The 26679-nt window shown below is 34.4% G+C and overlaps 1 protein-coding gene across 2 annotated transcripts in view; it reads right to left on the bottom strand.

Annotated features, from left to right (window-relative positions):
- Positions 1–26679, bottom strand: part of LOC307195881 (neurexin-1-like) — a 752915-nt gene that overhangs the window by 643211 nt on the left and 83025 nt on the right. For both annotated transcript variants that reach the window (XM_079940449.1, XM_079940450.1), the window contains exon 2: positions 23557–23624. The gene's annotated coding sequence lies outside the window, so the exon portion shown is untranslated. The remainder of the gene's footprint in view (positions 1–23556; positions 23625–26679) is intronic.

The following is a 26679-nucleotide window of genomic DNA, read 5'->3' as shown; positions in this document are numbered from 1 at the left end:
CTCCTCCCTCCTCAAACACCTTGGAAAGCACAGATCTTTTTTTCTGTTCCAAAAAATTAGTCTTTTCCAAAATATTATATAAATGCCATCACAAAATATGTAGCTTTTTGAACCTGATTTCTTTCCCTTAGTAAAATTCATGAGACTCATTCTTTTTGTGTAAATCAATAGTTCATTCCAGTGTATGGATTTACCATAAAATTTTTATCCATTCACCTGTTAAAGGACATATGGCATGTTTCTAAATTTTAGAGTTTATGAATAAAGCTGATTCAAATATCTATACAGGTTATTGTATGATCATAAAATTTCAATGCACTTGGGTAATAATTAATACATCAATGCTGGATTGTATTTTAAAAGTATGTTTAACCTTACGATAAACCACCAAATTGTTTTTCCAGAGTTGCTGTATCATTTTCACAAGCAGTGGAAATGTGTTCTTTGTTCAGCAACCTTGACAACACTTGATATTGTCATTTTATATTTCTTAGCCATTTTAGAAGTTGTTTAAAACTTTCTCAGTATGATTTTAATACACGTCCTTAATGATATGATTTTGAGTGACTTTTCATATGCTTATTTGACATATATATATATCATCTTTGAGAAAGTGTCTGTTCAAATTTTATGTCCATTTTCTAATTGGGTTTTTTGGTTGAATTTTGAGAGTTCTTTTTATATTCTGGATAAAAGTTAGTATCAGATACATAATATAAGAATATTTTTCCCAGACTTTGGCTTGCCTTTTCATTACCTTAAAATTTCACAGAGCAAGAAGTTTTAAGTGTGATAAATTCCAATTCACCAATTAAATTTGTTACTTTTTATATGTCATGCTTTTGATGTCATATATAAAAACTCATAAAATTCAAGGTCATGAGATTTTCTACTATTTTCTAGAAATTGTGTAATTTTCCATCTTATATTTAAATCTACAATCCATTTTGAGTCAATTTTTGTATGAAGTGAGAGGTATGTGTCAAGATTCATTTTTTATTTTAATGTGGAGGTACAATAGCTACAGCACCATTTATTGAAAAGATAATTCATCAACTGAATTGGAGTGTAACTGAAAAAAGCCAGTTGACTATATCTGTGGGGACCTATCACTGGGTTCTCTATTCTATTCTAATGATCAATCTCTCTTTCCTTGACCAATTGGGTACGATCTTGATTAGTGCAGCTTTATAGTAAGGCTTGAAATAAATTAGTATGAGTCTTCCAAACTTGTCTTACTTTTTTTTTTTTGCAGTACGTGGGCCTCTCACTGTTGTGGCCTCTCCCGTTGCGGAGCACAGGCTCCGGACGCGCAGGCTCAGCGGCCATGGCTCACGGGCCCAGCCGCTCCGCGGCATGTGGGATCTTCCCGGACCAGGGCACGAACCCGTGTCCCATGCATCGGCAGGCGGACTCTCAACCGCTGTGCCACCAGGGAAGCACTGTCTTACTTTTTGAGAAATAAATAAATAAATACAGAATCCGAGTCTACCTTCAAATAATATGTTGTTTCATCTGTAATATAGGTATCTATAACAGTATAGTTCCAATTCCTCCCTTCCATCCCTTTTATTCTTATATATTTTACACATACATGTACTATAACACAACATATTTTTGCTTTAATTACTAAGTTATCTTTTAGGGCAAATAAAAATAAGAAAAATAGATTTTATTTACCTTCATTGTTTCTGTTTGCAACACTACTCTTTCCTATAGGTAGATTGAAAAATATTTCTTACCTATATCACATTCCTCTGCCTGAAAATCTTTAGAATATCTTATAGCATAAGATATGCTGGCAATAAATTCTAATTCTTGTTTCTCTGAGAAAGTCTTCACTTCTCCTACTTTATTTGATGTGCATTTTTGCTGGGTATGTAATTCTGGGTTGACAGTTATTTTTCCTTTCTTTTTTTAAATCAGCACTTTAAAAATATCAATCCATTGTCTTCTTAATTGCATGGTTTCTTATGAGAAGACTGCTATAAAATCTTACCCTTGGTTCCTTTGTAGGTAATGTGTCTTTCTACTCTTTAAGATTTTCTCTTTGTTTTTATTTTCAGTAATTTGAATATGATATGAATAACAAATGAGTTTTTCTGTGTTGATTTGTTTTGCTTTGTTTTGTTATTTATCTTGCGTGGTGTTCTGTAAGCTACTTATTATCTATGGTTTGGTGTCTATTGCTAATTTTGGAAATTTCTTAACCATTAATTTTTTACACATTTCTTTTCCCCATTCTTTTTTGTTTTATTCCTTCTAAGATGACAATTATGTGTCTATTAGATTATTTGATATTATTCCACAAGTGTTAATACTCTGCTCTATGATTTTCTTTTTGTTTCAGTTTGGATAATTTCTATTGATTTATCTTGGAATTCACTGATTCTTTCCTTGATGGTGTTGAATCTAACTGGTAAGTCCATCTCAGGCATTCATTCTCACTTTTCTTTGTTTTTCCCCAGCATTTCCATTTGGTTTTCTTATTATTTCTATTTCTATGCTGAAATTACCTATCTGATCATGACACGTGTTTTCTACATTTTTATTAGAGCCATTAACATACTAAGCATAATTATTTTAAATTTCCTGTATGTTAGCTCCAACATCTGTGATACATCTGAATTTAGTTCTGATGATATCTTTGCCTCTTCAGACTGTGATTTTCTTGCCTTTTCGTAATGCCTAGTAATTTTTGTTTGAAAGCTGGACATAAACATAGGCACTGAGATATATATATTTATAGTTATAGTTATAAAATATATACTTACACTTTGGCATGTGCATGCCTTTCTTTCCAAAGAGACAAAAATAATGGGGCTGTGTGTTAATAAAGTTAGGAGTTGGGGATTAAAGTTTCCTGTTACTATGGTTTCTTTCCATATACCACAGGCTTCATATCCCTTTACTGACTGGGTTTACGGTGTGGGCTAATTTGCCAGAGGGCTTTCCTCAGTATCTGGTTTCCTGGGAGAATCAGTCTCCTGCACCACTCTCAACTGTAATCCATTGTTGTTTTGATTTTTATCTTCATAGCCTGGAGGTGAGTGGAGTGGGAAGATGACATTCTCTGATGTTCTAATTCATCCTAAATCTTAGGCAGGCTCTGTTTCCCTTTGCCTCAGGGCTTCGGTCTTCATAAGTACTCCTTCCCTTCCTCTAGCTATCACAGCAAGCCTCTCATGCTTCCCTACCCATATCATGGGGGTAATACTAACCCATCTCTCTGCCTGCTCCCCTCCTCAACTTCAACAGATTTCCAACATTGCCAATACAGTTTTTGTTGTTCTTCCTTATGCAGATTAAGGTCATTTCACTATAATAGAGATGGCAGAGATGGCTACAGCATCTCTCCCTAAGAGACACACAAGTGGCTATTGTCTGTCTCCTCCTGCCAGCACCACAAGAAAAGTTTTCTCAGGATTATATCCAATCTTGTGAGTAGCTTCAGAAAATCCTGGAGGAAAATTTCAAAGAAGAGTGTGACCCTGCCTATATCTATACCTCTATGGACTTCACATTCTTGTGCTTACTTAGCAATTCATTAAAATGTATTAGCTGTATCTTTTTTTTTTTTTTGCAGTACGAGGGCCTCTCACTGTTGTGGCCTCTCCCGTTGCGGAGCACAGGCTCCGGACGCGCAGGCTCAGCGGCCATGGCTCACGGGCCTAGCTGCTCCACGGCATGTGGGATCTTCCCAGACCGGGGCACAAACCCGTGTCCCCTGCATCGGCAGGCGGACTCTTAACCACTGCACCACCAGCGAAGCCCTAGCTATATCTTCTTATTGGCATATATGGCATCCTGCGGTGTCTGTCCCAGGTAAGCAAATGCTTAGATTGTGTTTCTCCTTGCAGACATCTGTTTTTCCCAAGATTTTAGGTTACTTGATTGTCCTGGGAACTCTTTTCACTGATGGGTTCAAGAAAAGTTATTAATTTCATTGACTTGCAATTCGTATACCTAAATCTTAGTTGTAAAATTTGGAGTAACACTTCTGGTATTCTGTATATCTGAACTAAAACTACTGTTTGTTAAAAACAACAAAATTAGTTTTAGATTGGTATCCAGTTGCCTCTACATTTGCTTTTCATTTCCACAGCTAAAACTAGCTATGCAAATAAAAAATATTAGAGGATTGATTCAGATTTTACAAATACTGTCTAATATGCTAGAAATACTAAAAAAAAAAACCTATTTTCAAAAATATATATTTAAATTAAACAATCAAATAAATTGATTTTACCAAAACTTTGGTCTTTCACATTTAAATTATGCTAAGGTTTTCTAAATGGCTGATTAATATTGTTCCTCTGCATGTGAAACTAACTGGGGTTGAGGGTTGGGGTGTGAGGAAGAGAAGACTGGAAGAAGAATGATAAATGGTGTACTTGAGTATGAGAAAAAAGACACCAAAAAGAGATAACTACAGTTATCAAAATAGTGATGTTTGATCTTAAAGTGACCTTTTCAAATTGTATTCTGCTTAAGTATTTCCCCAACACTGACCAAAAAACCCCTCATTTTTATCCATAGTAAAGATATACATCTGCTGTCTCCAAAGTGAACATAAATCCAGTAAGAATTATTGCCAACTTTCTTTTCTCACCTATTCCTGCAAAATACTTTTTCACCATAGTAATAATAATAATAATAATAATAATAATAATAATAATAATACAAATGCATTCTTGCTAACATATAACTTCCTCCCAACAAAATCAGTTCATTTCAGGAAGGGAAATACAGATTAATACAGAGGAGTTTTGAGTAATACACCCCCTCCAAATTAGCATATAAAAGAAAGCAATAGACAAATGAATGGTCATAAATATGTGTAAAATATTTTAAAATTTAGTGTAACTGGAGGTTGAATGCTTGTGTGTGGCTGGAGATGAAGCTGAGAATGTGAGCCATACCAGATATTTTACAAAGGCTTTGTAAGCCAGGCTAAATAATTCACTCTTCTGTAATAGGCAAAAAAGAGCTAGAAAACAGCTTGAATTGTCAGGACATAATTATATCTTTAGAAAGGCAACACTGGAGGTGACATAAAGACCTAGACTAAGGGGCAGACCCACAATTAGAGGGCTGTCACAGTGTTATTGGCAAGAGGGGATAAGAGCCAAAAGTAGGAATCATCAGTGTGTATGAGTAAGTAGAACCAGATTCAGAAGGTAATTTTTAGATATGACTAATAAGATTTGGTTCCTGATTAAACATAGAAGGGAGAGCTTTGAAATAATGTGGATGATGAAACCTAAAATTAACTAATATCAAAAAAGGATGAAGTTTGAAGAACAGAGTTTTTGAACTTTAAGTCAATTTATTTCTAGTTACACTGGCAGCTCTTATAAGTCATCATCTTACTTTATTTTCAGGGACATTTCTTTGACTTTATCTTGCAAATCTCTTTCATTTTGTTGTTGCTATTGTTGTTGTGTATGCTATATCTCATTTACTTTTAAAAGCTATTTATAATACATTGATTGAAACTTTCCCATAACATTTTATGCTTGCTTATGTCTATACAAACTTTCTTATCTTCCTGTGGATAATAAATGTGGTAATCTGAAACTTCTTCTGCACCTAAGAGTATATCTTTTTCTCCGGGAATTCTTTTTCACTCTTTGTTTGTTTTATTTTTTTCTTATTCAAATCGGATCATTTTCTCAAAAGTCTGCTGATTCTCAGTTGTATCTTTATATTTAAGAGTCAAATATTCAATTGTGATTAGACTTACTGGTTCATACCACTTTGGATAACTCACTGGCTTCACTATTAAGGGATAAAACAGACAGTGGTCACTTTTTTTAGGGTCTACAAAATATCAGTATTTGGAGATATTTTCTCTGATTTAGTTCTCTTTATTCAGTTTCTCTGAACAAGAATTCTTCAAGCATGAGCCTGAAGGCACATTTCCTGAATGTAGAAGCTCTCAGACAAGTCAGAAGGGGCTGTGGCTCACATTATCTAGATTTTTACTTGGTCTTTCTTCATAGTCATGCAGTTCCACTCCCTTCTTTTTTTTTTTTTTTTTTGCGGTACACGGGCCTCTCACTGTTGGCCATGGCTCACGGGTCTAGCCACTCCACGGCATGTGGGATCTTCCCGGACTGGGTCACAAACCCGTGTCCCCTGCATCGGCAGGCAGACTCTCAACCACTGTGCCACCAGGGAAGCCCTCCACTACCTTCTTGATATACTTGATAACCCAAAATTCTGCGATTCATTAAGGATCTTGAGGACAAGTCAACTCACTTCTTACCATTAGTTCCATTAGCAAAGGCTTTAAATTGGAGGCTACTATTTTCTGATAAATCATTTATCCTTTCTCCTCCAGTTACTTTCAGTTTTTTCAAACATTTTCTTGTTAATTTATCAACTTAATACTGTCTACTCCTTTGTTATCAATATCCTTGTGGGTCTTTATATTTCCTATTTATTTTATATAATTTGAATGGAATCTAGGGAGGGAGAAAATATAAATATACGTGGTTGAATTGTGTTCACTTATTCCAAATATGCTATTTAATTTTTAAAATTTATTTATTTTCCAATTAAGACCTCAATTCAGCCTTTAACAACTGGAGATTAGAGCATCTACCCTACCTATTTCAGAGGGCATCATATAATTCTGACAATTAAAAAAATATACAAATACGAAGGTATTATTAGATACTCAAGTTAGTATTATCATGAAAATAACCTATAAGCAAACCCTTCATTTTTCAGCAGATGTGATTTAAACTGCATTCTTAATTTGTGAAAAAAAGTATAAATCATATCACCATGAGATGTTTAAGGGTTTTCACAGAAGATGTGTGGCCTACATAGTACCCACAGAAAGTTTTCCAGTGGAGATATATTACTGTGAATATCCCCACAGCTTATGCAGAAATTTCCCCTGAGTTTTGTGCATAGCAAGGATAAAAACAAAGGGTATCTATGATTTCATTACTTGACTGTCACTATCCAATTCTGTAGCTTTCCTTTCTCTCATAATTCATATTTAGAGTTTCAAAAAAAATTAGGATTCTAAATTTGACCAAGGCTTAGTCTAATATATATATATATATATATATATATATATATATATGGAGTATATACACACACACGTATACATAAATGGGAGATTATATATGTATATTATGTATACATATATATGTATATGTATACATATACATATATGTATGTATATATATATGCATATGTATGTATATGTATATTATGTATACATATATGTATATACATATATATATATTAGGAGTGTATACACACACGTATACATAAATGGGAGATTATATATGTATATATGTAGATTATATATGTATATATATGTATACATATATATTATGTATACATATATGTATATTATGTATACATATATATGTATATATATATATTAGGAGTGTATACACACACACGTATACATAAATGGGAGATTATATATGTATATCATGTATACATATATATGTATATGTATACATATATACATCTCCTATTTATCTACCTACCTTCCTCTCAATGTGCATTGGAGGAAAGAAAGTAAGGAAACACACTGATATTTAACAGGGTTGACCTCAAATAATGGACTCCTGTATGGGAGTTTATATTTCTGTACTTCATATTTTCTAAGTTTTCAAGTTTCTACTTGAATATAAGAACATATTTTATATTCAGAATATAATTATTTATTTTTAAATTGTACTTCAGCAGATATAGGACTGTCATGTCACAGAGATGAAAAGCTCTAGGTATTGTTGCTTTAGGACATAATTTAACAAATTTTGAAAGACCTGCCCTCATAATTTAATAAATATTGACTTTAATAAATTAACACCTGTTTATAAGATTTTGGTTTCAAGTAGGTAGAAACAACCTTGCAAAGAATTAATCAGTCTTCTCTCAATTCCAGAGTGAGTTGCAAGAAATGCTAAATCATGAGCAGAAGGATAGCTTTTATTCATTCTACCAAGGATATACAGCATATAACATGAGAAAGGTTAGAAATTATTTTTGCTTGCTCAGTTTGGGGGACCCAATATTCCTAAGAATAGGTAACAGTGAATAATGGGGGAAAAGACTTCTGCTTTCTTTAATGTTTTAACATAATTTATTCAAATTTATTATAGGGACTGGAGAAAAAGAAATGTGTGCAAGCATAAGTAAAATAAAGAAAATGTCATTATTTTACCCAAGTGTCTCTTAATCCTTATAATTAATCTGTGGAAATCATCTATTTCTTCATATGTGAATGGTCATTTAGTACTAGACTTATTTTCAAGCATTTTCTATATATAAAGTCACCACATCAAGGTCAGGCACAGTGATTCTATGAATCAAACTGAGCAACCAGTGGTGACTACTTAATTTACATAATTGAAAATGAAAACTACTTATGTTTTTCCTACTTTGAAATCCATGAAATTGAAGACAATAGACAGAAAAATAAACTAACATCTCCAGATTTAAAACCAGAATAATGACAAATCCACAATACTTTGGTACTGTGTTACTTTATGTATTACTGTGAGGCAAGATTCCTATTAAATAAGTTAATACATTTAAAGCATTAGAACTATACCTATTTCGTGGAAATCTTTCAATAAAAATGACCTATTTCCACTAGCTGTTAACACTTTGGCACTATTAATTTATTTTTTGATTTGTCAAATGTGTTAGCATTTTCTTCATTGTATCCTGAAAGCTAAAAACAATTATATATCCCTAACTCTACCATGGTAAAAGACAGTTAGATGGTGTGTAATAAAGAATTTGGTTGAACTTTGTTCCAGGTTCCTGGGAGGTAACATCTAAACCTTTGGAATTTTCCAAGTGATAGGAGTGCCTTTGTTACTTATGGTGGGCTCCTAAGACCACACCTGATAATTTATACTAATGAGGTGAATCAGGAAGGGACCCATTTACCATGAATGACTAACCATGTGATTAGAGGGTTGGGAATATGAGTCCCATAATATTAGCCTATAGAGAGGGAAGGGAGACTGAAGATTAATCCAAACCACATGGCTTCTTTGGAGAAATGTCTATTTAGATCTTCTGTCTATTTTTTTATTGGGTTGTTTGTTTTTTTGATATTGAGCTGTATGAGCTGTTAGTATATTTTGGAAATTAATCTCTTGTCAGTCGCATCACTTTCAAATATTTTCTCCCATTCTGTAGATTGTATGTTTGGTTTGTTCATGCTTTCCTTTGCTGTGCAAAAGCTTTTAAATTTAATTAGGTCCCATTTGTTTATTTTTGCTTTTGTTTCCATTACTCAAGGAGACAGATCCAAAAATATGCTGCTTTGATTTATGTTAAAGAGGATTCAGCCTGTTTTCCTCAAAGAGTTTTATAGTATCTGTTCTTATACTTAGGTCTTCAATCCATTTTGAGTTTATTTTTGTATATGGTGCTACAGAACGTTCTAATTTCATACTTTTACATGTAGCTGTCCTGTTTTCCCAGCCCCACTTATTGAAAATACTGTCTTTTCTCCATTGTATATTCTTGCCTCCTTTGTTGTAGATTAATTGACCATAAATGCATGGGTTTATTTCTGGACTTTCACATTCCATTGATCTATAGGTTTCTTTTGTGCCAGTACCATACTGTTTTGATGACTGTAGCTTTGTAATATAGTCTGAAGTCAGGGAGCATGATTCCTCCAGCTCCATTTTTCTTTCTCTAGATTGCTTTGGCTATTCAGGGTCTTTTCTGTTACCATACAAATTAAAAATTTTTTTATTCTACTTCTGTGAAAAACACCACTGGCTATTTGATAGGGATTACACTAAATCTATAGATTGCCTTGGGTAGTATGGTCATTTTAAAAATATTTTTTCTTTCAATCCACCAACATAATGTTTCTTCCCATCTGTTTGCATTGTCTTCAGTTTCTTTCATCATCATCTTATATTTTTTGGAGTACAGGTCCTTTGCCTTTACGTTTATTCCTAAAGATGCTCAACATTGCTAATTATTAGATAAATGCAAATCAAAACTACAATGACGTATCACCTAACACTGGTCAGAATTGCCATCATCATAAAACCTACAAATAATAAATGCTGGAGAGGGTGTGTAGAAAAAGGAATCCTCCTACACTATTGGTGGGAATGTAAATTGGTGCAGCAACTATGGAGAACAGTATGGAGGTTCATTAAGAAACTAAAAATAGAACTACCATATGATGCAGCAATCCCACTCTTGGGAATATATCTGGAGAAAACTCTAATTCGAAAAGATACATGCACCCCAAGGTTCATAGAAGCAGTATTTACAATAGCCAAGACATGAAAGCAACCTAAGTGTCCAATGATGAATGAAAAACTAAACAAGATGTGGTACATATATACAATGCAATACTATTCAGCCATAAAAAATAATGAAATAATGCCATTTGCAACAATATGGATGGACCTAGAGATCATCATACTAAGTGAAGTAAGTCAGACAGAGAAATACAAATATATGATATTGCTTATATATGGAATCTTAAAAAATGATACAAATGTATTTACAAAACAGAACCACACTCACAGACACAGAAAACAAACTTATAGTTACCAAAGAGGAACCGTGGGGAGGGATAAATTAGGAGTTTGGGATTAAAATATACACACTACTATATATAAAACAGATAACCAACAAAGACCTACTCTATTGCACAGGGAACTGTACTCAATGTCTTGTCTTTCCACCTATAGTGGAAAAGAATATATATATATATATATATATATATATATACACACACACATATTCTTTTACTTTATGTGTGTGTGTGTGTGTGTATATATATATATATATATATCTAAATCACTGTACACAACATTGTAAATCAACTATTTTTCAATAAAAATTAAACAAACAAACAAAACATATGGCCAATGATTCCATCAATTCCATCAGTAAAGTCTTCAGACTTTACTGAAGTCTCAGTAAAATCTCTGGACATGGAGATTTGGGTGAGACGTTTTGGTTGAAAATAATCTGCATATTGTCACACATCTACATGCTAAAAGGGTAATACATCCCTGAGAACAGTGCAGGCTTCACTTTTGGGACCTTCCTATACCTCTTCATTTGTATCCCTTTGTTATAATAAAACTGTAATTATAAGTATAGTACTTGACTAAATTTTCTGAGTCATTCTAGTGAATTATCAAATCTGAGGGGGTAAAAGTAACCCCTAAATTTGTATCCAGCTAGTGAGAGGTGAAGGTGGCTTGGGGACCTCCAAACCGGTGGCTGATGTCTGGAGTAAGGGCAGTCTCATAGAGGATTATTCCCTCAACCTGTGAAGTTTGGCCTACCTCTTCGTAATTAACATCAGAAGTCACTGCAGATGGAGATTCCATAAGTGTTTGGAGAAACCAGGAAATGCAACATCTCTCAAATTCTCCTTTTTGCCAATTTAGGCTTCAGTTTATCCATTGGTATTAGAGGAATGTCTACTTTCTTTCTTTCTTTAATAACTGCCTAATCTCATTTACTAATGGCTACAATCTTTATTCTAGAGAAGAGCTAAAATAGAAAATGTTGTCTATATGCTTCTAAGGCGTCCCAGATAAGGATTTCCTTAGATATTCAGCCTCAAAATGACTCTAAAATTAGTCTGTTTTTAATCTAATAACTTTTTTCAATCACAAGTCAGTATTAAGAGAAAACAAAAATGAAGGAAAGGTAGAGGTGACATGTTGAAAACAAAACAGGAGAAAGGAAGAAAAATAAATAAATGATATAAATATTTGTGCATGACTAGTAAATTATCTCTGAAAATGACTCCAAAAGTAAGCTTCAAAACTGTTTGAGACAATGCAGCAGCATTTGAAAAAAATTTCATTGCTTTCTAATGATTCTATTTTGCATAGTATTTATTTTGATATTTAAATTCAAATGTGAGTAAGCTCATTCTCAATGTTCCATTATCAAACATGATTTCAGTCTTTAAAAATTATCAGTAGATGAAAGATGCAGAAGCTGGGTGGTGGTTACAAGTTACTGTAATAAGATGAAAAATTCAGCCTTGAATATATTTCATAAAATGAACCTAGGATCAAATCCAGGCTATTTTCAATTATCTTTGGCCATCATTAAAGCCAAACTCTGAGATACTGTTAACTTTTACATCAACAATGTAGAATTTAAATAGAAAAAAATTATGGTATAAAAAGTATTGGCTGCATGTTAATGAAAGAATAATGATTTCTGTGTGTGTATGTTGAAATGTAGCTCAAATAACAGAAAGATGTTCTAAACGAAATTAATAATTTCATCTTTGATGCCAAAGCCATATAGACAAATTGGCCTTGAATATTAGGCAGCAAAATGGAATTGCCTAAGTCTATTTTTCAAAAGATCATCTTAACATTTCTCAAAGTTATCTACTCAAAGGAGCTCACATATTTCCAGGTGTTTATGCAAACCATCATGTAATGTATTAAAATATTAATAGAGCAAAAATTTGGAAGTGTATGGTATCATTCCATCATTTAATAAAACTTCAAATGTATTTTAAGTGACTGTTGAGTTTTTTTTTTATCAATTTCTAGATATATTTGTAAGTTTCATTATTAGTTTGTGTGGGCTGTACAACAATATTGGATACCTTATACCACAGACTGATAGCTTAAACAACAGAAATTAATTTTCTTATAGAAATTAATTTTCTGCCCTCAAGTTCTGGAGGGCAGAAGTCCCAGAATCAGGTGCCATTTGGTTGCTTTCTGGTGAGTGCTCTCTTCCTAGCTTATGGAGAGCCACCTTATTGTTGAGTCCTTACACGGCCTTTCCTCTGTTGTGTGCCAGTGGAGAAAGAAAATGGTAGGGTGTCTCTTCCTCTTCTTATTAGAAGACCAATCTCATCAGATTTGGGACCCGTACTTATGCCTTCATTTAACCTTAATTACTGTCTCAAAGGCCTTATCTACAAATACCATCACACTGGGGGGTTACAGCTTCGACAAATGAATTCTGGGGAACAAAATACAGCACATAACAACACTACACAATTAAGTGATTTACTGTTTACTAATCATAGGACTTGATTAAGAATGTTTTAAATCAGAAGTAGAACTGAGTAAGTCGTTTGCATGTAGATAAATTTTGGAACAAACAGTATTCAACAGTCATTTTGAAACTTGAAAGAGTACAAAATAAATGTTAATTTTCTGTAGTATAGTCTGAAGTCAGGGAGCATGATTCTTCCAGCTCTGTTCTTTCTCAAGATTGTTTTGGTCATTCAGGGTATTTTGTGTTTCCATACAAATTTTAAAATTATTTGTTCTAGTTCTGTGAAAAATTATATTGGTATTTTGATAGGGATTGCACTGAATCTGTAGATTGCCTTGGGTAGTTTGGCCATTTTAATGATATTATTTATTCCAATCCAAGAACATGGTCTATCTATCTGTTTGTGTCATCTTCTATTTCTTTCATCAGCATCTTACATTTTCAGAGTACAGATCTTTTACCTCCTTAGGCAGGTTTATTCCTAGGTATTTTATTCTTTTGATGCAATGGTAAATGGGATTGTTTCCTTAATTTCTCTTTCTGATAGTTTGTTGTTAGTATACAGAAATGCAACAGATTTCTGTATATTAATTTTGTACCCTGCAACTTCACTGAATTCATTGATGAGCTCTATTAGTTTTCTTGTGATGTCTTCAGGATTTCCTATGTATAGTACCCTGTCATCTGCAAACAGTGACAGTTATACTTCTTCTTTTCCCACTCGGATTCCCTTTATTTCTTTTTCTTCTCTGTTTGTTGTGGCCAGGACTTCCAAAATTATGCTGAAAAAAGGTGGCAAGAGTGGACAGCCTTGCCTTGTTCTTGATCCTGGAGGAAATGCTTTCAGCTTTTCACCACTGGGCATGAAGTTAGCTGTGGGTTTGTCATATATGGCCTTTATCATGTTGAGGTATGTTCCCTGTATGACTACTTTCAGGAGAATTTTTGATCATAAATGGATGTTGAACATTATCAAAAGCTTTTACTGCATCTGTTGAGATGCTCATATGGGTTTTATTCTTCAATTTGTTAATGTGGTGTATCATATTGACTTCAGACTTTACTACAAAGCTATAGTCATCAAAACAACATGGTACTGGCACAAAAACAGACACATAGATCAATGGAACAGGATAGAAGCCCAGAAATAATGCACTTATGGTCACCTAATCTATGACAAAGGAGGCAAGAATATACAATGGAGAAAAATCAGTCCCTTCAATAACTGGTGCTTGGGAAACTGGAGAGCTACATGCAAAAGAATGAAAATAAAACATTCTCTAACACTATATACAAAAATAAACTCAAAATGGATTAAAGACCTAAATGTAAGACTGGATACTATAAAACTCTTAGAGGAAAACATAGGCAGAATGTTCTTTGACACAAATGCACCAGTATTCTTTTGGGTCCGTCTCTTAAAGCAAAGGAAACAAAAACAAAAATAAACAAATGGGACCTAATTAAACTTAAAAGCTCTGCACAGCAAAGGAAACCATGGAAAAAATGAAAATACAATACTGAATGGGAGAAAATATTTGCAAATGATATGACAGATGAGGTATTAATATCCAACACATATAAACAACTCACACAACTCAACATCAAAAAAAAAAAGATTAAAAATGTGCAGAAGTTAATAGACATTTTTCCAAAGAGGAAATGCAAATGGCCAACAGGCACATGAAAAGACGCTCAACATCACTAATCATCAGGGAAATACAAATCAAATCACAGTAAGTTATCATCTCACACCTATCAGAATAGCTATCATCAAAAAGAAAACAAAGAAAGAATGTTGGTGAGGATGTGGAGAAAAGGGAACCCTCATACACTGTTGGTGGGAATGTAAATTGCTGCAGCCACTGTGGAAAACAATATGCAGGTTTATCAAAAAACTAAAAACAGAACTACCATATGATCCAGCAATTCTAATCCTGGGTATATATCTGAAAAAAATGAAAACACTAATTGGAAAGGATACATGCATCCCAATGTTCACAGCAGCATTATTTACAATTGCCAAGGTAGGTAAGTAACGTAAGTGTCTATCAACAGATGAACAGATAAAGAAGCTGTGGTATATACATACAGTGGATTACTACTCAGCCATAAAAAGAATAAAATGTTGCCATTTGCAGCAACATGGATAAACTTGGAGGGCATTATGCTAAATGAAATAAGCCAGACAGAAAAACAAATACTATATGATATCACTCATATGTGGAATCTAAAAACTACAACAAACTAGTGAATAAAACAAAAAAGCAGCAGACTCACAGATATAGAGAACAAACTGTTGGTACCAGTGGGAAGAGGAAAGGAAAGATAGGCAATATAGGGGTAGGGGAAAAAAAGGGTTATTATGGGATTATATGAAATCAGGTGTTTAAAACATTTGAAAATTGTAAAGCACTATAGAATTTAAAGAATCTTTCATTCAATAACAAAATAAATGTTAATTTTTAAGAATAATCTGAAGATTTGGGTTTCTATTACACTCACATCCCTATGTGAAATGGGTTATGAACATTACTTCCATTTCCAACAGTGAATAAATTATGCTCATCCATAATATTTATATAATTTAACTAAAATCACAAGGCAGATAGAAGTAAAGCCAGAATCCCAGCTACCTAACTTATAACTGTTAATAAGAACAATCGGCAATTGTGCCCCAAATTTTCAACAAGGTAGGGTTGTAGAATTAAATGGAATTCAACTTAATTGGAACAGTTGGAAGAAAGAAAGATGGTGAATAACTGATCTTATTAATAAGTGTTAATGATACTGGGAGAATACTATTATCCCCATAAGTAGCAGTTCACCCCTCCCAATTAGAAGATTGTAAGAGACTTTTCAACAGCCTCTTTTCTCAGATTCATAACACGGGAAGAAGTGAACATCTTGGCTGGGAGCATAAAAAGTAGGAGTGGGATAATACATAGCCTTAATTGTTTTTAAATAATGCATCAATAAATAAATCTGATTGGTCCCAAAGCAGAAGTCAGTATTGAATAAGAAGAACTACATAGAGCAAAATAAGGTGCCAGAGGAGAAGCTGTCCTTGACTTTATATCACTAAGCAAGTAACTGTAACTGCTTAAGTCCACATATGTTAATGAATGACTAAAAATAATTTGCATTTTGCATAATAAAATTTCAAATCCAGGGACAGAGTGCTTTGGATTTCAATCTTCCTCAGGAGAGGCCATTATACTAACTTAGAAATCAAACATTTCCATGAAAATCCTCTGCAGAAAACAACATGATGATTGGATTACCATTTATTTTCAGCACAGCCTAGAAACTGAACAGATGGCAAAATTATCACCACTGTGAGTCTGATAGCTGCATTGACTTTCAGTAATTTAAGACAAAGGATAATACAGTTTAATGGAGGTTTATCACATAGAAGAGTTTCTGTACAACACATGTATGGTGTGTGTATTTTGCAGAAAATCAAGAAATATGACCACAAAAGTCAATGTTCCATCATTTGGAAATTCTTCCAAGATGTACAAATGTTTGGAGCACCAGCAACATGTTTGGCCCAGCCAAGTGGCAGATTAGGCTTTGGGGCCTTCTACTTCTATTTCTTTGCACCAAAGCCCACACTTGGATAAAGTAGGTATGGCTTTGGATTTTTCACCTAGGACACTTTAAACCCTTTAAATCACCAACTTCAAGTATTAAGGAGTTATCTCCAAACATTCATACCCTGGTGTCTATAATCTATACTGCGCAGTTCTCAGACTTTCAATATCACTATCTTGGTAAAGCTAACTGCTGGTCTTACAATCTATGTTACTGACATAATCATCATGCCTTGGGAGTAATCAAAATGCTAATTGTAACATTAGGACTCTGATGCTCCTGAAATGTAGTCATTTTATATATAGCTGGTTGTTGTAGACAGGGTATTTAGTAATTAATGTTTTTCATTGTTTCCGAGTGGTAAAAATTATTAGAATTTTAACTCCTGATTATAGCATACTTTTCCTTTAGATATTTTTAAGGCTAAAATAAAGTTCCTAAATCTATTTTTGTGGAAAAAACTTTGGATTAAGTTATTTTATAGACACTCTTTATATATTTTGAAGTAGTTTTTGCACAGTGATGCCCAATATAATGTCTCCTAATGAGCTTCTTTTAATGTATCACATAAATGTAGAGAACTCCTGTTAACACATCTATTATTAACTGTATGATGTCCGTGCACTGAAACATTAGTAGCGTTCCAACGTAAGCTCAGTAATTATTCACTCCTTAGTCTCTTTGTTTCAGCTACTTGTGTACTGTTGTATAAACCCATTTTGCCACCTCACTGATCAACCTACAAGGACCATAATTCCCAGAAAATTGTATTGTTTGCAGATGAAAATAAATTACAAAAAAGGAGTATATTTGGGTGAATCATAGAAAGTAGATATTATAATCATCTCATCTTTTCTTTACTTCTTCCTTCTATGTCTTGCTCTTTCTACTTATTGGCTCCAGGGTTTTTTTCTGACTACGAAATTTCTTTTCTTTATTTATTTTTATCTTTTTTTTCCTTCCACAGCCTACAACAAGTAATGATTCAATGTATACTCACAAACTCCTTTTTTCCTCTCATTAAAATTCTAATTTATATTAGGCAGCCCAGCTGGATTCAAATAAATAGACTTCTGTATAAAACCACCTTTGTTGAACCACTAGCTCTACTACTTAGTACCAACTTGTTCTCAATCTAGTTAAAATTTCTTTGCCTCAGCTTCCTCAACTTTAAAATGAAAGGGTCTGTTATAATTAATGACTAAAATAATATCTATAAAGTGATTAATATAGGTTTCCACATACAGTAAGCACTGAGTAAAATTAGCTATTTTATTGTACTTTCAATATGAAGATAACCTCTACCTTATAGGTCTGTGATGATTTTGTGAAACAGCATTTGTATAGAATGTAGCACTCAATATATATTCTAGCAATGATGACAATACTTCATTCTCTTAAAAAAGTGTCACAGAGTTTTTGCACATATATGTCAAACTGTCTTCTTAACAATTTAATAAGATAGCTCTTAATTTGTATTCTGAGAGCTTGAAAGTCAAAAAGAAAACATGCTCTTAGCTCTACTATACTATTGAAAGATGTTCCTGAGACTTTAGAATGATGCTAAGAAACATTAGACTACAGACTTTAATGAAATTATAAACATAGACTTCGTTGACATGGCAATGCAGTCAGGAATAAAAGTGAGTCAGTTTCCACCTTGGGTAGCACTGTGTTTCAAGACATCTCTAACTGGCTTAACCAGACTCTATCTGTAGTAATCCTTTAAAAATATATGCTCTTTATTTCCCTACTCTTTATCACTTTTATATATAGGGTAACCGTGTAATATTTCTGTGAAAAATCAAGCCCACTATCAACAATATTATTGGAAACATGTAAACATCTAAATGAGTCTAGTCTCCTCAATTTGTAGTTAAGAAAATGAGACTTAAAGAGATTTTTAAAAAATCTTGACTAAAAGAAGATATAGAGAAACTATCCAGAAACAACAACTGTAATTAATTTAGTGTTTGTGCTGTCAGGGTTTCTCCCATTCCTTACATACACAGGAGGATGGGCTTAACTGGGCTTTCAATATATGTTTGTCTTTTCTCAGTACTGAAAGTCTTTTAAAAGATAATTTTGTTCCCTTATAGCAGGTGTGTCATCCTAAGAATTACTGATATTTAGGGTAGGATAATTCTGTGCTGTGTTTAGGAGGCAGTAGGGGCTGTCTTGTGTGTTGTAAGATATTGAGAAGCATCCCTGGTCTCTCTACCAATAGTTGCCAGGCACATTTCCCAAAACCAGTTGTGATAACCAAAACTGTCTCCAGATATCTGGTTCCCTGGAGATCAAAATAACCCAATAGGGAACCACTTATTTATGGATTAGTTTTAAGCAGTCCACAACTTAGCCATACTGCTTTATTCCATGTCCCACCTTATTTCAAGATGATCTTCTCTCCATTTTAAGCTCAAGCTGAGTTTTAACAAAATTTTAGTAATACTTTCCTCAAACTTCCCTATATTCAAAGTTATTTTTAAAATGTTCCACCTCTAATATGAACAAGATAATAATGAGCAAGAAAATCACATTTATTTGTTAAAATGATTAAAATAAGAGTATACACAGTGACTGATGCCCCACAAGGTTTACTAAATAATATAGGATTTTAATAAAAATATCAACAGGTTTGGTGGTCTTGGTCACACTGCTATAGTGTTGGAGGTAATGGGGGGAGTAAGAGATATCCCTTATAGTTTTCTGGCAATTACACTTGGTCTTGGCAGTGGCCAGAACTTAATGATTCAGCAGGTACTAGACAAACCCTATAACAAGAAGGCAAGATGTATTTGTCATGGTACAGACAGGATAACAGATACCACTCCAAAGATTTCAAGAGAAAGGTGTTTAATATAGGTAATTGGTAACAAAGTATTGGAGGGACTTTGATAGACCTTTTCAACATTTGATAAAACCAGGGCTTCTGAGTTAATCAATTATTTGGTTAGACTAGTATGTCCCATGTCAGTGAGCCCAAGGCTACAGTTACTTTGCTCTGAAATGAAGTATTTGCCCAGAAGAAAAGATTTGTAAAGTATATAATTCATTGAATTTATTTTATGACATTTCACAAGTCCTTGGATGGTGGTGCTGTCAGAAGTGTCTGTGGCAGAAAAAGGCAAATCCATATCAAGAATTAGTGTCTATACCAGTAAGAACAAATTGCCACCCCCTGCAGGATCCAAGGAGCCTGATATAATAAGCTGCCTTCAAATGCTTGACTGGTTCCTACTGAGACTGTTGACATATTGGCGGTGGCTCATTATTGTTTTTTGCAGTTGGTAGGGTGGATACTCAGCAGTGGCAAGAAACAGATTAGCTTAATGAGGGGAAGTCCATGTTGTTTAGCTCAGCATAATCTCTTCATCCTCACTTCCATGGAGACTTTGTAGATGAGCTCATTGAGCAAAAACCTAGGTGTTTAAGAAACAGGCTAACTGATACAAACAGGGTAGGTCATCTTGTCTACTGCCTTTTGAGACCTCCTCACTAATGGTACTGTGTAAACATGGGTAGAACACAGATATCCTACATTTTATGCCTATTGTGAAAGACCCATCCATGTGTCTCTTCAAACTTCTTTAGCATCTTCTAATCATGTTCTCTTCTTTACATATTTTTGGCCATACAGCCAAATCATGAGCCACTCTCCAAAATTTAATATATACCTATTACCTCTGATCATTTTTTTCATCAAAGCAAAGTGAACAAGACACATTGTTTGAATATCTGCCCACTTGAAGGATTTCCTTTCATCGTCTTTCAGTGTCATCTAAAACCACTGTGGTAATGAGAAAATAAGATCCTTCCATATTGTGTCAGACTATGGACAACCATGTAAAAACTATGTCCAAGTATCTTCTTCCTCAGTGCTATAGTTATAGGGAATGCAGTGTGAAACCACAGATGTGCATTAAGAGAAATAAATCAACGTAGCAAGAATGGATGCCTTAGAACTCTGATCTTCCTGTTCACGCAGTTCACAGTGTCTTCATCATTTGTCCAACTGCAATTTAATATGTGCCTCTTCCACTTGTTTAGGGATTCTGATAATGCACATTTGATTTTTATGCCTTGTCTGATCAGATAACATCAGGTTTGTAGTGTGATACCTGGAATGCATAGTCCTTGATGTTTTGTGGTGAAGCATTCCATCTCTACAAGAACCCAAGAGCAAGTTCTCAAAACATAAATAGTATCTGGGGACATGACTTTCCTAAAATGCCTTAGGGTTGGCACTGTGATTATATTTTGGGGCTCCATAAATCATTCCTGTCTGCTAAAAACTCTTCAATGCCATTGGATTTACTGTATCTCAAGACCTAAGGAACAGAAGAGTTTGTATGTAGCCTGAATCTGTTGCAGAACATTGGTTTGCTTTGATCCTCATTTAAACTGGCATTCCAACAGATAACTTGGAGCATAATACTCAAATGGGTAAACACTGCCTCCTAAACAAAAAAGGAAGAATATGGTACCAAGCGTTGCATGTGTAAGTCTGTGTGTATGTGGAATACATTGTAGTAAAAGATGGATTAACTTTTCTCTCTCTTTTAAGGAAATATTCTGACAAGACTTAGACCATTGGAATATAACAATTCACAGAGAGTAACCTAGAAATTTATAGGATTCTTCTTCAAAAGGACATAGCTTCTTTTCATTAAATGACTTTGGATATGTAACTAGCGCTGTTTGGGAAATGAGATCCAGACCAGATTCAGAGTTTTCCTGATTATACAGCCATGTAATATTTTTTACTAGATGCCCATCTATTTCACTGCTATGATCCCTTAAACATCACCAAAAATCTTCACATATTGACATTTATTTGTTGCTCCAGCCCTACTCTCATTAGAATAACTATGCCCACCTCTTTGCCTCTGCCAGTCCAAGATCCCATTATGCCATTTGAAACTGGGGAGCGGATTCTTTTTTTTTTTTTTTTTTGTGGTACGTGGGCCTCTCCCGTTGCGGAGCACAGGCTCCGGACGCACAGGCTCAGTGCCCATGGCTCACGGGCCCAGCTGCTCCGCGGCATGTGGGATCTTCCCAGACTGGGGTACGAACCCGTGTCCCCTGCATCGGCAGGCGGACTCTCAACCACTGCGCCACCAGGGAAGTCCTGGGGAGCGGATTTTAATGGCCACATTTCTTACCTTCAGATATGCAGAGGGCAGTCAACACAATGATACTGGTGTGCATTTTATAACGTTGGATTGAAGGCAGAGAGTCTAGGCACTCTTGGGGTATATTTCTGTGGTGGTGGAGTTAAACATTCTTATATCCCTATAATCATCTATTTAATACCAGAGAGTTTCTGTTATTTTAGCCTCAATGAATATAGGACAATTGTGGATCCAGGCTTCTACCAATCAATTGAGCTACTCTAGTAAACACACCAGTATCAACAAATTTAGCCTGATTGAATGTGACACCCTATCTTCCTTGGTCAAGATCAGGGGTCAGCAAACTTCTTCTCAAAGGACACAGTGATAAATATATAAATATATTAGGCTTGATGGCCCTAAGGTTTATGTTATAACCACTCAATTCTGCCATGGTAGCACAAAAGCAGCTGTTGACATATATACATAAATGTGTTTCAATAAATCTTTATTTATAAAAATAGATGGGCCTACATAATTCGGTTTTCTGACCCCTGGTCTAGAACCCTAGAAATTCACTTCCTAATATATGTGCCAGCTTTTTGCTGAAATAAAATAGCAATTAAAAATATTTAAGGGTATGAGTTATCTCTTCCTGGTTCTGACTCTACGTTTATCTCCTTAGACCAAACATAATGGGATATTACCTTAATTTGGAGCCTGGTTCAATGAGAGGTAGTAAAGGCGGCTGGTGGGGCGGGGCGGGGGGGGAGTAAACTAATGCTAATGTGTATCCCTTTGAAAGGTGAATCTATAGCTGATGTTATTATAGGTTCTTCAAACAAAGGAAGGCCAGTCTCCTCACACAGGGAAGGACCTGTGGAGGCTCAAGGGAAATTGGGGTGTTCAAGCTTCTGTGATTTATTTGTCTTCACACAAGCCCTCGTTACAATTCTCAGGGTCCCATTTCTTTACCATCAATTTCCCAATTTTCAATAAGAGCAATAAGTTCATGAATCAACTTACATTTTAATTTTCCCTCATGCAAAGTCAAATTTGGGGTTTGGATTTTAGGTGCAACATTCTTATTATGAGATAAGATATGCTTGTAGCATAATCATGGAAAGTTAGTGGTTTTCATTCTGTAACTTGTGCTGAAATTTTGAAGCCTGTGCTTGTCCTTTTTCCCCCTAAACTTACATTGCTAGGAATTGCTAGCAAGCCTGTATCTTTTTTCTCACCAAAAAAGTCAATTGTAGCAAACATCCAGTGTTTCAAAGTCTTGTCTTAAATTGGCACTCCATCCCAAACAAAAGTAAGTAATGAATTAAATAACTTCAGTTACCGCATACATTTACATTACCCCATTTTCCTCTGGCAATGATGTTATTATCACTTTCAAGCCTAGACAAGTCAGAAAACCCACCCCAGACTGCAACCTTTAAAGATCAATTTCCTGGGACTACTTCCTATAGTAAGTGCAATATCAGAGTCAACTTGAGAAAATAGAAAGATTTATAGATATTCCAAACAGAGAAGGATTTAGTGCAGGGAACTGGCTACAAATATGTCATGAGTGAAGAGAGGGTGGTTCTTGAAGAACATGTGAGAGGAGAAATGAAATTTAGGGACAAGGAGGTCATTCCAACCCTTGGACTAGAACCAACAAATCTGAACTAACTACAGAGTAACTGAAGTTGCATGGCCAGAGCTAAAACTACTGGAGTGGTGCTGAGCAGCAAGTGTTTGAATCCTGAAATGAAACTGCTGCCTAAGGAAAAAAAAATAGATTATTATTATTTTTGTTTTGGACATGTCTTACCTTAATAAATCCCGTAGTTAGACCAGCTGGCAATGGATTTGGGAATGCAGTCTGCAGTCTTCCAGTACCTGTAATACAGAGCAGAGAACAAATAAGTGAAAGAGGGGCTGTAGTCAATGATAAATATCTCACAAATAGGTAGACAGTCAAGCCACAAGGATCATCTAGACGTAAGCATCACATGTATGTTTTAGTGAAAGAGATGCGTTTCCTGGAAGGTCAACAGGTCAGCATTCAGAAGTTCTGCCTTAGGCAAACAGATAATGATGGTAATGGTGTCTGGGGATCATGCATAATGATAAGCAATGTGTGATAACCTTGCTGTTCCCAACAGAAAATTATCCCGATAAAGAGGACAGAATTTTGGTTTAAATAAAGACCTGGAGAAGCAAAAGAATTTCTATGGGGAGCAAGTCATGAATTCTTTATTTTTAAAATCTGTAATAAAGAAATATCTTTGTCATTCATAAATTTATTGACTTGTGAATAAAGATAAGTATGCAAAAACCCTGTAATCAACTTAGAACTTTGTTTCTAGTACTAAGCTTTGTGACGTGTATGTCTGTGCAGAGGGGAAGACACCTTATAATGTCTTAATTAGATTGCATCTGTTTGAATTAAGCTCCTCATGTACTACTTGTAAGTGAACACAGCTGTCTCTCCCCATGAAGGAACAATCGGTGAGGATACTGCTATTGACTACACCATCAAATTCCCATAAAGAGAAAAAAGTATGGATCAAGAGCATTTCAACACAGTGAAAAGATGATGAGAAAGTTTTAAAAATATAGCAGTAATACTAAATTCCAATCTGTCACATCATCACCTGAGTTGAAGTTTATCTGACAAAATATATCTAAAAAGTTAATTCTAATTTGTTAAGCTCTGCATGAGAGAGTAAAGATCTATGAGATTAAAAATTATACCCAGCTATTTACTCTTTGATACTTGAAAGCACCTCCTTCCTTTAATTTATCTCTGGCTGCAGCTTCTAACAAGGTTATTCCTATGGGTAGGAAGCTGTTTATGTGATATAAAAGTAAGGCAAGGTTCCCTATATACCAATATGTGGTTCACAATAGAACTTTGTTTATACTAAGTTCTGAGATGTGTGGCAAAACGATAAACTTCTCAGAATTCATCATTATTTGGATTATGTGTCCATATATATAGTTTTTACAGTTATTCTTTAAAACTAACAGGATTCTAGAATGAAAATGTCATGTCATAAAAGTCTTTAAAACATATATTTACTTATATTTACCAGTATTAGTGTGTTTTTAGGTAGGCCAAGATGTCAGGAAATCGGATCAAAATTGTTACAAATTGAGTAATCTGAAAACCACATATAACTTTTGTTCCTTTCATAGCTTGGAATATACCTTAACTTGAAGTTAAAAACAAATAATTTATTTGAAGTTCATTAGAAGTTGGTTAACAGGGGATAAGAAAGGAATAGTGGCCCATACAGATCATACTGTAACTTTATCACTAATTCTTCATTATTCTTGGTGTTATTTTTGATGGACATGTGATCAACTGAATGGTCCATTTAAATATGGTGATAAAAAGAGTAGTACACATAATTAGTAATATCTTAGTACAATGATTCTAGCCCTAAGGGGAAAAAAAGATACATGACATAGAAAATAAAGAAGATTAAATGAATTTATCTTCTTTTGTGGGCCTCAAAATTGCTCAAATGATATCATTTGTTTTCCAACATCCCTTTGAGATAGCATACAAAAACAACTACATACAAGACACAATACCATTATTTTCCAGAAGATTATAATAAGCCAAGGACTGCAGCAAATCATTACAGAAATAGATAAGAGCTAGTAGTCAAGAGAATTAGTTTCTGCCAGTAAACTTAAATAATTCATTTAATCTTTATGGGTTTAAGTGTTATCGTATGTAAAAGGGGATGGTCATATTTATTTCATCTGCCTCATTAGGTATTCTGAGAATCAAATGATTAGCATAACAGCTAAAAAGCTCTAGAGAAAGTTCAAAGGGTGATGATAAAAGTTAGGATGACATGGTACAGTCAGGACATGACGAAGCTGTCACTAGAGACTGAGTTTTCTATTCAGTGCAGAGAGGATCACAGAAGTTACGAGTCATACCTAGGCAAGCACAATAAGAACACTAGATGGAGAGCCCTTTAAAAATTACCCACTCTCCAAGACTATTAATACGTTTTTTTATTAGTGATGAAATCTGACAAATAAAATTGTAGGTAATTAACTAGTGTCTGTTACTTACTCCAAAGGTAGAGCAGAATGAACTATAATAGCACTGTGTGGATTAATTACTAAGAATATTAAAGAGGTAAGAATGGCTTGGCTCATAGCCTAACAAAAATTCAGTCAAGGAATCAAGGAAAACATTCCCTCACAGCCCACTTAAAACCATTTACTTAAAAGCGAGGAGATAAATATCTGTTTATTATGATTTGGAAGACAGGGGGGAAAAAATGACAAAATAACCTTGATCCCAGAGTAAATAAAAATTCAATTACAATATAAGTTCTTTTTAATGATCTTTTAAAAAGGAGCCATATTTTAGTCTCAAGGGATGCAAATGCTTATGTAGATTTCCATGAAATCACAGTCAGTTGATCTATAAACACAGGTTCCATTTTGAAAAAAGTAAAAAGAGCAATTGCTATATTTTCCATCTTATTTTGGATGGTTGATCATTGGGGAGTTGCTTTGGCATTTCAAAGTATTTATTTAACACTTCCCTAAAATAACTGTCAATTGCCTCTTTTTTGTAACAAGATAGCAATAGTTAGGGATATTCATGATTATAAGAACATATGGTCTGCACATATATGAAACATGATCTATTTAATGACGACCTGTTGCCAACTTTTGATAAGCAATTTACATTAGAGCTTTAATTCAATTCAACAGATAGTTGCTGAGTGGCAAATTTATGCAAAACACTTAGAAAGTTAATGCATAGATACAAAGATGAAAAGACAAATTTCTGCTTTTCAGGGAAGTGAAATGTGTGTCTAGGATTAAGTTTTTTGTTTTGTTTTGTTTTCCCACACTGAGTGGCTTGGGGGATCTTAGTTTCCCGACCAGGGAAGGAACCTGGGCCTGTGGCAGT

This window comes from Stenella coeruleoalba, assembly GCF_951394435.1.
Source record: "Stenella coeruleoalba genome assembly, chromosome: 13".
Lineage (NCBI taxonomy): Eukaryota > Metazoa > Chordata > Mammalia > Artiodactyla > Delphinidae > Stenella > Stenella coeruleoalba.
Note: the sequence above shows the minus strand (reverse complement) of the source record. Positions and strands in the feature narration are given on the sequence as shown.